The following is an 8,307-nucleotide window of genomic DNA, read 5'->3' on the forward strand; positions in this document are numbered from 1 at the left end:
GCAAAGTTTGAGAGCCACTGTACTGCTAGATCACTTTAGATGCCCCAGGTGCTGAGCTTTCGCCTGTAAGAAAATAGCAAAACAACTAATCTTCTGGTCAGAAACAAGGAGGCTCATTTTCCCAGCTTTATTTTTTTATTTTTATTTTTTAAAGATTTTACTTATTTATGAGAGAGAAAGAGAGAGAGAGAGAGAGAGAGAGAGAGAGAAGCAGAGACACAGACAGAGGGAGAAGCAGGCTCCACGCAGGGAGCCGGATGTGGGACTCGATCCCGGGACTCCAGGAAGGCAGACGCTCAACCGCTGAGCCACCCAGGGATCCCCTCCCCCCAGCTTTATTGAGGTATGATTGACAAATCAAATTTAGGGAGGGTCGTTAAGGTTCATTCATCTACTCATGCATTCAGTCATTCAACAAATACATACTGAGTACTTACCATGTATTAGGCATTATTTTTTTTTAAAAGATTTTATTTTATTTACTCATGAGAGGCACAGAGAGAGAAAGAGAGGCAGAGACACAGGCAGAGGGAGAAGCAGGCTCCAAGCAGGGAGCCCGACGCGGGACTTGATCCTGAGTCTCCAGGGTCAAGCCTGGGCCGAAGGCGTCACTAAACTGGTGGGCCACCGGGACTGACCCCATTAGGCATGATTTTGACTCCTGCCCTCTAGAAACACCTAGACTATTGGCAGGAAAAAAAAAAGGAATATGAAAAGGTTCATATGCTGGGCTTCCCTGGAGTCCCAGGTGATAGAGAAGACAAGGACTCTTCTGACCCATGGATTCTTAGAATTGATGCTTAGTGAGTCACCATGGAAACAGGATGGGTTCTTATTCAAAGAAGCTAGCTCTCACAAATATTTTGAAACACCTACTTAATAATATTTTCTCCAATTCCATCCCAGGTATGTCAGTCTATGGCCATAATCCACATCCCCCAGGAAAGTGAAGGGGAGAGTTTTGATATTTAATCTTTATGGGGTTTCACTTTCTTGTGACATTCCATGGCCCATGATGCCACCAGTGTTGTTCCCAATCACTCCAGCTCCAATGCTTGATTATGGATTTCAAATCCAGATAGATCCTAAGTCCTAAATTATATGGACTTTACACACCAGAGCTAGAAGATGTGCATCTTGCCTTTCCTCATTAGAAGGCTTCAACTTACTTCAAGCAGAAATGAGTCACTTCCTCTGGCTTTTGTCTGCTTTGATGTTAAGGACCAGAGCTATATGGCCAAAGTCAGGGTTATAAGAAAAGTTCTGTTAAACTTCTAACTGAAAAGTTCTGGCACCTTCAAGTGTAATTCACCTTGTGATAAGCCCAGTTGTAAGGTCATGCACCTGAAATAGAATGTGTTTAAATCTCAGCCTTTGAATTGTTTCACCAAATATAATCAAATGAAAAGAGGAAGTTATCATCTCCAACCTCAGGGATGAGGAACCAGTGTATATTACACATTCAATAAAGATTTAGCACCAAGCACTGATATATTTGTAATTTTCAAAAAAAAGAGTGAAATCATTTTATATGTGAGATACCAAGGACACCATTTTACACATTCTTTCTTTTCACATCTATAATTTTCCCTTGGCTCTATCTGTACAAAACCACAAGGAAAAAAAAAACACAAGGATTTACTCCCTCTTCTCCCATACAAAATTCTTTTTCTCCTCTTATTTTTTCCCTAAAATAATTCATGAAATTATTTTATGTTTTATCCTTGTAGTGATAGGTCAGCAAGTGCTGAGGACTGAGGAAGGAGTTGTAAGGAGGGAAATATTGATATGTGTCCTTAAGAAGGATGCCTTCAAGTGAAAGAGGCAGGATTTAACACAACTGGAAGGACACTCAACAATGCTGGATTGCTTGTATTTGTAGAAGAGTAAAGTGTCAATTTATGCATGGGGCTAGATTGATTTTATTTACATTCATGAGAAAATATTTATGTGTAGTTTTCTTAGATTTTCTTTGTATGATTTTGGTATCAGGGTAATGCTAATCTCATAGAATGGGTTAGGAAGTATTCCTTCCTCTTCAATTTTATGAAGAAGTTTGTTAAGAATTTTTTTTCTTTAAATATCTAGTGGAATTGAAGCCATCTGGATCTAGAGTTTTCATTATGGGGTGGGGGCTAAGTGCAGTTTCAATTCTTTTAATAGCTATGTAGCTGTTCAGTTTATCTGTTTCTTTGTAGGTGATCTTTGTATCTTTCAGATAATTTGTTATTATTTAAGTTGTTTAACTTACTCATAAAATTGTTCATAATAGTCCCTCATTATCTGTGAGGTCTGTAGTGATGCTCCCTCTCTTTTTTGATATTGTGTCTTCTTTCTTTTAACTTGTGTTTTTTTTTTTCTCAATGAATCTGGCCAGAGTTGTATTAATCTTTCTCTTCTCAAAGAACTAGCTTGTCAATTTTTCTCTATATATTTTTTTGCTTTCTAGTGCATTGATCTATGCTTTTATCTTATTTTCTTTCTTTTGCTTGCTTTGGGTTTAATTTGTTCAACTTTTTCTAGTTTTCTAAGGTGTAGGCTGAGGTCATTGATTTGAGACCTTTTTTTTCTATTATTTTCTATATCTTCTATATTGTTTTATGTTATTCATTTCCCTTTAAGCACTATTTTAGCTGCATCCCACAGATAGATCACAACATAGAGTAAAACAAAAAACTAATTAAAAGCAAAGAAATACTACCCTTGAAAATCCTCAGGAAGACTAAAAGAAAAGGATTTTTTTTGTCTCTGCTCACACTTCAAATAAAGGAAAACCCTGTTTCCTCTTCCCATGGAATACTTCTCACACCAAATGTATGGGAGTTTTTCCCACACCAACCAATTCTCCAGTACTCTCTGGATATCTTGGTGTCCTACAACCCAGTTCTGATGCTACCTGGAATTAGCGTAGACCCCACAGGTTAAGGGCTCAGTCCATTAGACTGCTTCCACTTCAGATACTAACTGCAAATTGTGTTCAATAATTTGCTAGTACAGCTCATACAACTTTGGAAAATGAATTACTTGCTAGATTACTGGTTAATTATAAAAGGATACAACCCAGGAGCAGCCAGATGACAGAAATGCATGGAGCAAGGTATGGGGGGGAGGGATGTGGAGATTCCATGTCCTCTCGGGATGTGCCATCCTCCCAGCAGCTCAATGTATTCACCAATTTGGAAGCTCTCCAAACTCCTTTGGTTAGGGTTTTTAAGGAGACTTTCTTATATAGGCATGGTTGATTAGAACATTGGCTATTGGTGATTGAAATCAATCTCCAGCCCCTCTCTGATCCCAGGAGTTGAGGTGTGAAGGAGAACAGAGAGGATATGTAGAGGGTTGGACAAAAAGTTCCAACCTTCTAATCTAGGGAATCATGATTGGTTCCCTGGCAACCATCACCTCATCCTTAGAGGTTTTCCAAAAGTCACCTCATTACCATAAACTCAGGTGCGGTTGAAAGGAGTTTGTTATGAATAACAAAAATACTCCTTTCAGCTTTCTCATTCCTGTGCTATTTCAGGAACTGGGAACAAAAATCAAATGTTATAATGAAAGATATCTTCTTATCTTTCTTATCACTTAGGAAATTACAAGGGGTTTAGGATCCCTGGCCAGAAGCCAGGAAGAAGATCAAACATCTATATTCTTATTATATCACAATATGACTGAGGGCAAACTGAACAATTTGTTGGGAAATGCAACATTCAGGAACTCTGAGAATGATTGTGTGGTTGGGGTGCTACTGGAAGTTGAAATACAGCCCTGCCTCTGCTCATCAAGCTGAATGCCAACTGTGGCTCATTAGAAGAAATAGCTTTTTCTAATTTGCCTGAAGGTGCTAGCTAGCTGCTCCACCAATATTTTCCTTCACTATTGGAACAGATCTTTTTTATTTTTATTTTTATTTTTATTTTTATTTTCAGCTTTGCTCAAAATGAAGCAGTTGGTTTGCTTTGAGGATCCATGTGGGACAAATTAAAGAGGCATCTTTATGTTGAGGTGTTCTTATCATATGAGGCTGGATAATAATCTTCAGTCTATTAAACGAACATTTTCTTCTGCTCTATTGCCTTTTAAATGGATTTATTGTGTCTGACTGTTTTCCTTTATTACTATGATTTTATGTTTTTGTTAGTAAGGCCTTCTGTACCCTAAAGGAATAAAAATATTCTATATTTTTTCAAGTACTTACAGAGTTTTATTTCATACATTTCTATATTTAAGCTGTCTATATTTTTTCTTTTTCTTCTTAAAGATTGTATTTATTTATTTATGAGAGACACAGAGAGGCAGAGACATAGGCAGAGGGAGAAGCAGGCTCCCTGTAGGGATCCCGGTGGGGGACTCCATCCCAGGACTCTGGGATCACACCCTGAGCCAAAGGCAGAGAGGCTCAACTGCTTAGCCACCCAGGCATCCCTGGAATTTGTTTCTTATATATTGTATGGAGAGTTGAACTATTTCTTTCCAATGTATAACAAGTTTTCCCAACACCACTTATTAAATAACCCATCTCTTCTTGACTAATTTGAAATACTCCTCTTAGTATATATTAAATCTCTATATACATGTAAGTTTGTTTTGACTATTTCATTTCATTTGTTTGCCTACTTCTGCACCGGTATCCCCCATTTTCATTATTTGTCACGAGCACACTAGAAAGGTGCCTACACAAGTTGTGACTTTACAACATCAGCTTTATTCACTCATAAAGTAAGTTTAGCTTAACTGTTAAGCAGGTTCAGGATTGTCATTTCAAGCTCAATGACATTTCACTAGGCATTTAACTTGGCTTCATACATGTCACACAAAAGAAAGTACACTACAAAGTCACACAACAAACAAGGTACAACAGTAAGTAAGAACTTCATGAGCAAAAAAAAAAAAAAAAAAAAGAACTTCATGAGCAAACTTGAAGTCAGCCCCTGAAGGCCCTATGATAGGGAGGCCTTGGTCTAGTCCAGGTCGGCTCTCACTCTAGGTGCCTACAGCTTATGATGTTCAAGCAATGGAGGGTCTCTTATGTTTGGAGATCAGTCAGAGCCTTTGGTGTGATTGCCTATTTATTTATTTATTTATTTATTTATTTATTTTTGAGAGAAAGAGAGCATGAGCAAGTGATAAAGCACGAGGTGAGTGAGAGGCAGAGAGAGAGGAAGAAGCAGACTTCTGATTGAGCAGGGAGCTAATATGGGGCTTGATCCCGGGACCCTGGGCACACAACTTGAGCCAAAGGCAGACACTTAACTGACTGAGCTGCCCAGGCACCCAGTATTCTCATTTTAAACATAAGAAACTTAAGGCTCAGATAGTTTTGTAGTTTGTCTGAGGCAAATACTACAAGAAGTAAGCTCTATCAGATATCAATACCTTTTCTATTATACCTCGTTATCAGTCTTTTGTTCTTCATATTAAAAATATTGATCAGATACTTTACTGAATAGCCTAACACAGATTGCTTTCATTTTTCTGTTTTTGTGCAATTCTTGTTTATAATTCTCATTCAAAATATACATAAGCACATCTAACTTTGCAACTGAACACACAGAATAGGAAATAATTAATCTTATGTTTTTATCGTGTACTGTAAGATCTTTTCCTGTTGCTATATTGTCTTTAGAATAACACCCCTTCCTTTTAAAACTTCCTTTTTAAAAGCTGCACAATGTGGTTGACATACATATCAAATTACTAAATATTATCATTGTTGTTGAACCTTCATCTCCTGGTTTTTCCTATTATAAATAGTGCTGTCATAAGTCTTTTTGTATTTAACATTTTCCTCTTTTTAGATATTTTTATGAAATTCATACTCATAAACTATTTTTTGCAGGATAAAGTCCTAGGAATGGAGTTACTGTGTCAAAGAGGAAAAATAGTTTGTGAGTATTGAAACATTTGTTCAGTAACTTTCCAATGATGTTTATGAATTTTCAGTGAAATATGAATTTCATAAAAATTTATGAAATATGAATGGGTCATGTTTACTACAAACTCATAAACATTAGCTATTACTACATTTGATGTTTTGAGAGGTTAGTTCTTATGCCTCTAAAACCAGATTTTACATTTATTTATTCCAATTACAGTTTATCCTCTTAGTTTTAACTAGTTATTTCAGGCTGTCAAGATGTTTTTTGAAATCTGTTTCTGTTACTTAACTCATTAGCTATCATTCCCAACTGTGCCAATTGTCACTCCAATAAGGCACAGCTTTAGTGTCCTCATTCAAGTAACTGACAAATCACTGACTAGGAAATAGTTCAATATGATGCATTTTAACTTACCCTTAAAGACCTTCTTTGAGGGTAAGATTAGCCCATTAATCAACTACTATTAGAGACCAGTGTCGAACCAGTCAGTCTTCATTCACCTTTAAGCTATCCCATAGGCTCTACTCAATCCAATCCAATGCAATTAAATTTATTTTGTCAAGATTTAAGCCTCAAATGCCAAAATACATACTAAGCAGCAGGAAGTCTGCCAAATAACTTGTTGGCACTGAGGTTCATCAGGCATTCCTGGATTTACCAATTGAGTAACTTCGTTAAAAAAGGGAAATGTGGTTGGTGTGGTGTGAACTGTTGTTAGGGGATTTATGTTGTCTTATGGTGGAGGAGCTGGTTGCTCTGCCAAAGGAGGGGAGTGGCAATAGGCCAAGGGATTAAGCAACAACAAAACCAGAGGTGGGCAAGTGGGGTGGAACTGAGAAGCTATTGCTTAAGCACGTACAAGAGGGGCTAAACCAGAGAGTTCATAAGAATGGTGGAATCATTGCAAGGAAGTTTAGGCCAGAGATTGGAGGTGGAAATTAAAAAATGATATCCAAGTTATGATATTCACAAACTTACAGTCTGGTCTTACAGTCTAGCTGTGGGAAAAAGACATAAAAGTATACAAACAGAAACTTCCAAGGAGTTGAAGCAAGAGTATTTTTTCCCTATTCCTCACACTAAGTATGACTAAACCCCAATGATCATCATATAAAAAACAAACATAAGGAAACTCTCAAAGGTGGAGAGAAAGCAGACCAGCTTGAGACCTCAGGATTTGCAAGGAACAATACAGTGGTGAGTTCTCTGGCTTTTTCTTGTGTCTCATATATCCCCAGGTGCTGGAGAAGCTAGAAACCTGGAAATGATAACAGACACAGACAAAAAATAACTCCAACAAAAGCTGACTCTCTCTAGCCAAAGGACTACAAAGACAAAAAAATTTTAGGCATTAAATGCTCTACTCCAGCCAAACACCACATAAAAAGCTATGTCCCAACCCCACCCATGCTATTAAAGGCCACTGGGGACCAGAGACTTTCATCTTCCACAGGGTATAAGGAGACTGCCCAAACCTCCCCTCCTCCCATGGTGGTATTGTGTCAGAGAAGGCCAGCTAAAAAGCAAGGACTTTCATCCCAGCCAGGTGGTAATGAGGTTCATCTCCTCCTTCCTGCAGGGTCAGCAGAGACTGTGTGAGGAGCCTGGACTTCAACTCCCACCCAGCAGTAAAATAAAACCATTCGGGATCCCTGGGTGGCGCAGCGGTTTGGCGCCTGCCTTTGGCCCAGGGCGCGATCCTGGAGACCCGGGATCGAGTCCCACGTCGGGCTCCCGGTGCATGGAGCCTGCTTCTCCCTCTGCCTGAGTCTCTGCCTCTCTCTCTCTCTCTCTGTGACTATCATAAATAAATAAAAATTAAAAAATAAAAAATAAAACCATTCCTCTCACTCCCCATTGGGGTGGTGTCAGAGGATAGCTAGTGGGAAGGCAGGACTTTTATCACCACTCATCAGTAACAAGGTCCGGTGGTAATGTGGTGTCAGCAGAGACTGCATGGGAGAACAGTAATGAGCCACACCCAACCCTCCCATCCAGAATGGTATTAACTGAAACCCAGTAGGAACTCCCAGTTCCACCTAGCAATACAAGAGCCCCTCTTCCGCCTTGGGTGTCAATGGAAACCAGAAAAATCTCCTACCCCTACCTGACAGTAACAAAGCAGCACTCTTTGCCACTAGACTAGTGTCAAAGGAAAACAGCTAAAACGGAGGGTTTAAATAAGATTCAGTCTTATATTATGCTACTCAAAATGTCCAGCTTTCATTAGATGGTCATTTGTCATACCACAAACCAGTAAAATCTCAACTTGAATGAAAAAAAGATAATCAATGGCTTCCAACACCAAAATGGAAGTGGTGTTAGAAATACAAATATTTATAAGTAGCCATCATATAAAGGCTTCAAAGAGCACTTATGAACACACTAGAAGCATATGAATAAATCAAATAACTCAGCAAAGAAACAGAAA

General features: G+C 38.5%; 1 long non-coding RNA gene across 1 annotated transcript; it reads left to right on the top strand.

Moving 5' to 3' along the window:
* The first annotated feature begins 809 nt into the window (after nucleotides 1-809).
* LOC112666957 (uncharacterized) lies at nucleotides 810-7,681 on the top strand. The gene is made up of 3 exons (XR_003140993.3): nucleotides 810-906; nucleotides 5,837-5,885; nucleotides 7,456-7,681. It is a non-coding gene; the product is annotated as an uncharacterized LOC112666957 (long non-coding RNA).
* The last annotated feature ends 626 nt before the right edge of the window (nucleotides 7,682-8,307 follow it).

The sequence above is a fragment of the Canis lupus genome, chromosome 20, assembly GCF_003254725.2.
Source record: "Canis lupus dingo isolate Sandy chromosome 20, ASM325472v2, whole genome shotgun sequence".
NCBI lineage: Eukaryota > Metazoa > Chordata > Mammalia > Carnivora > Canidae > Canis > Canis lupus.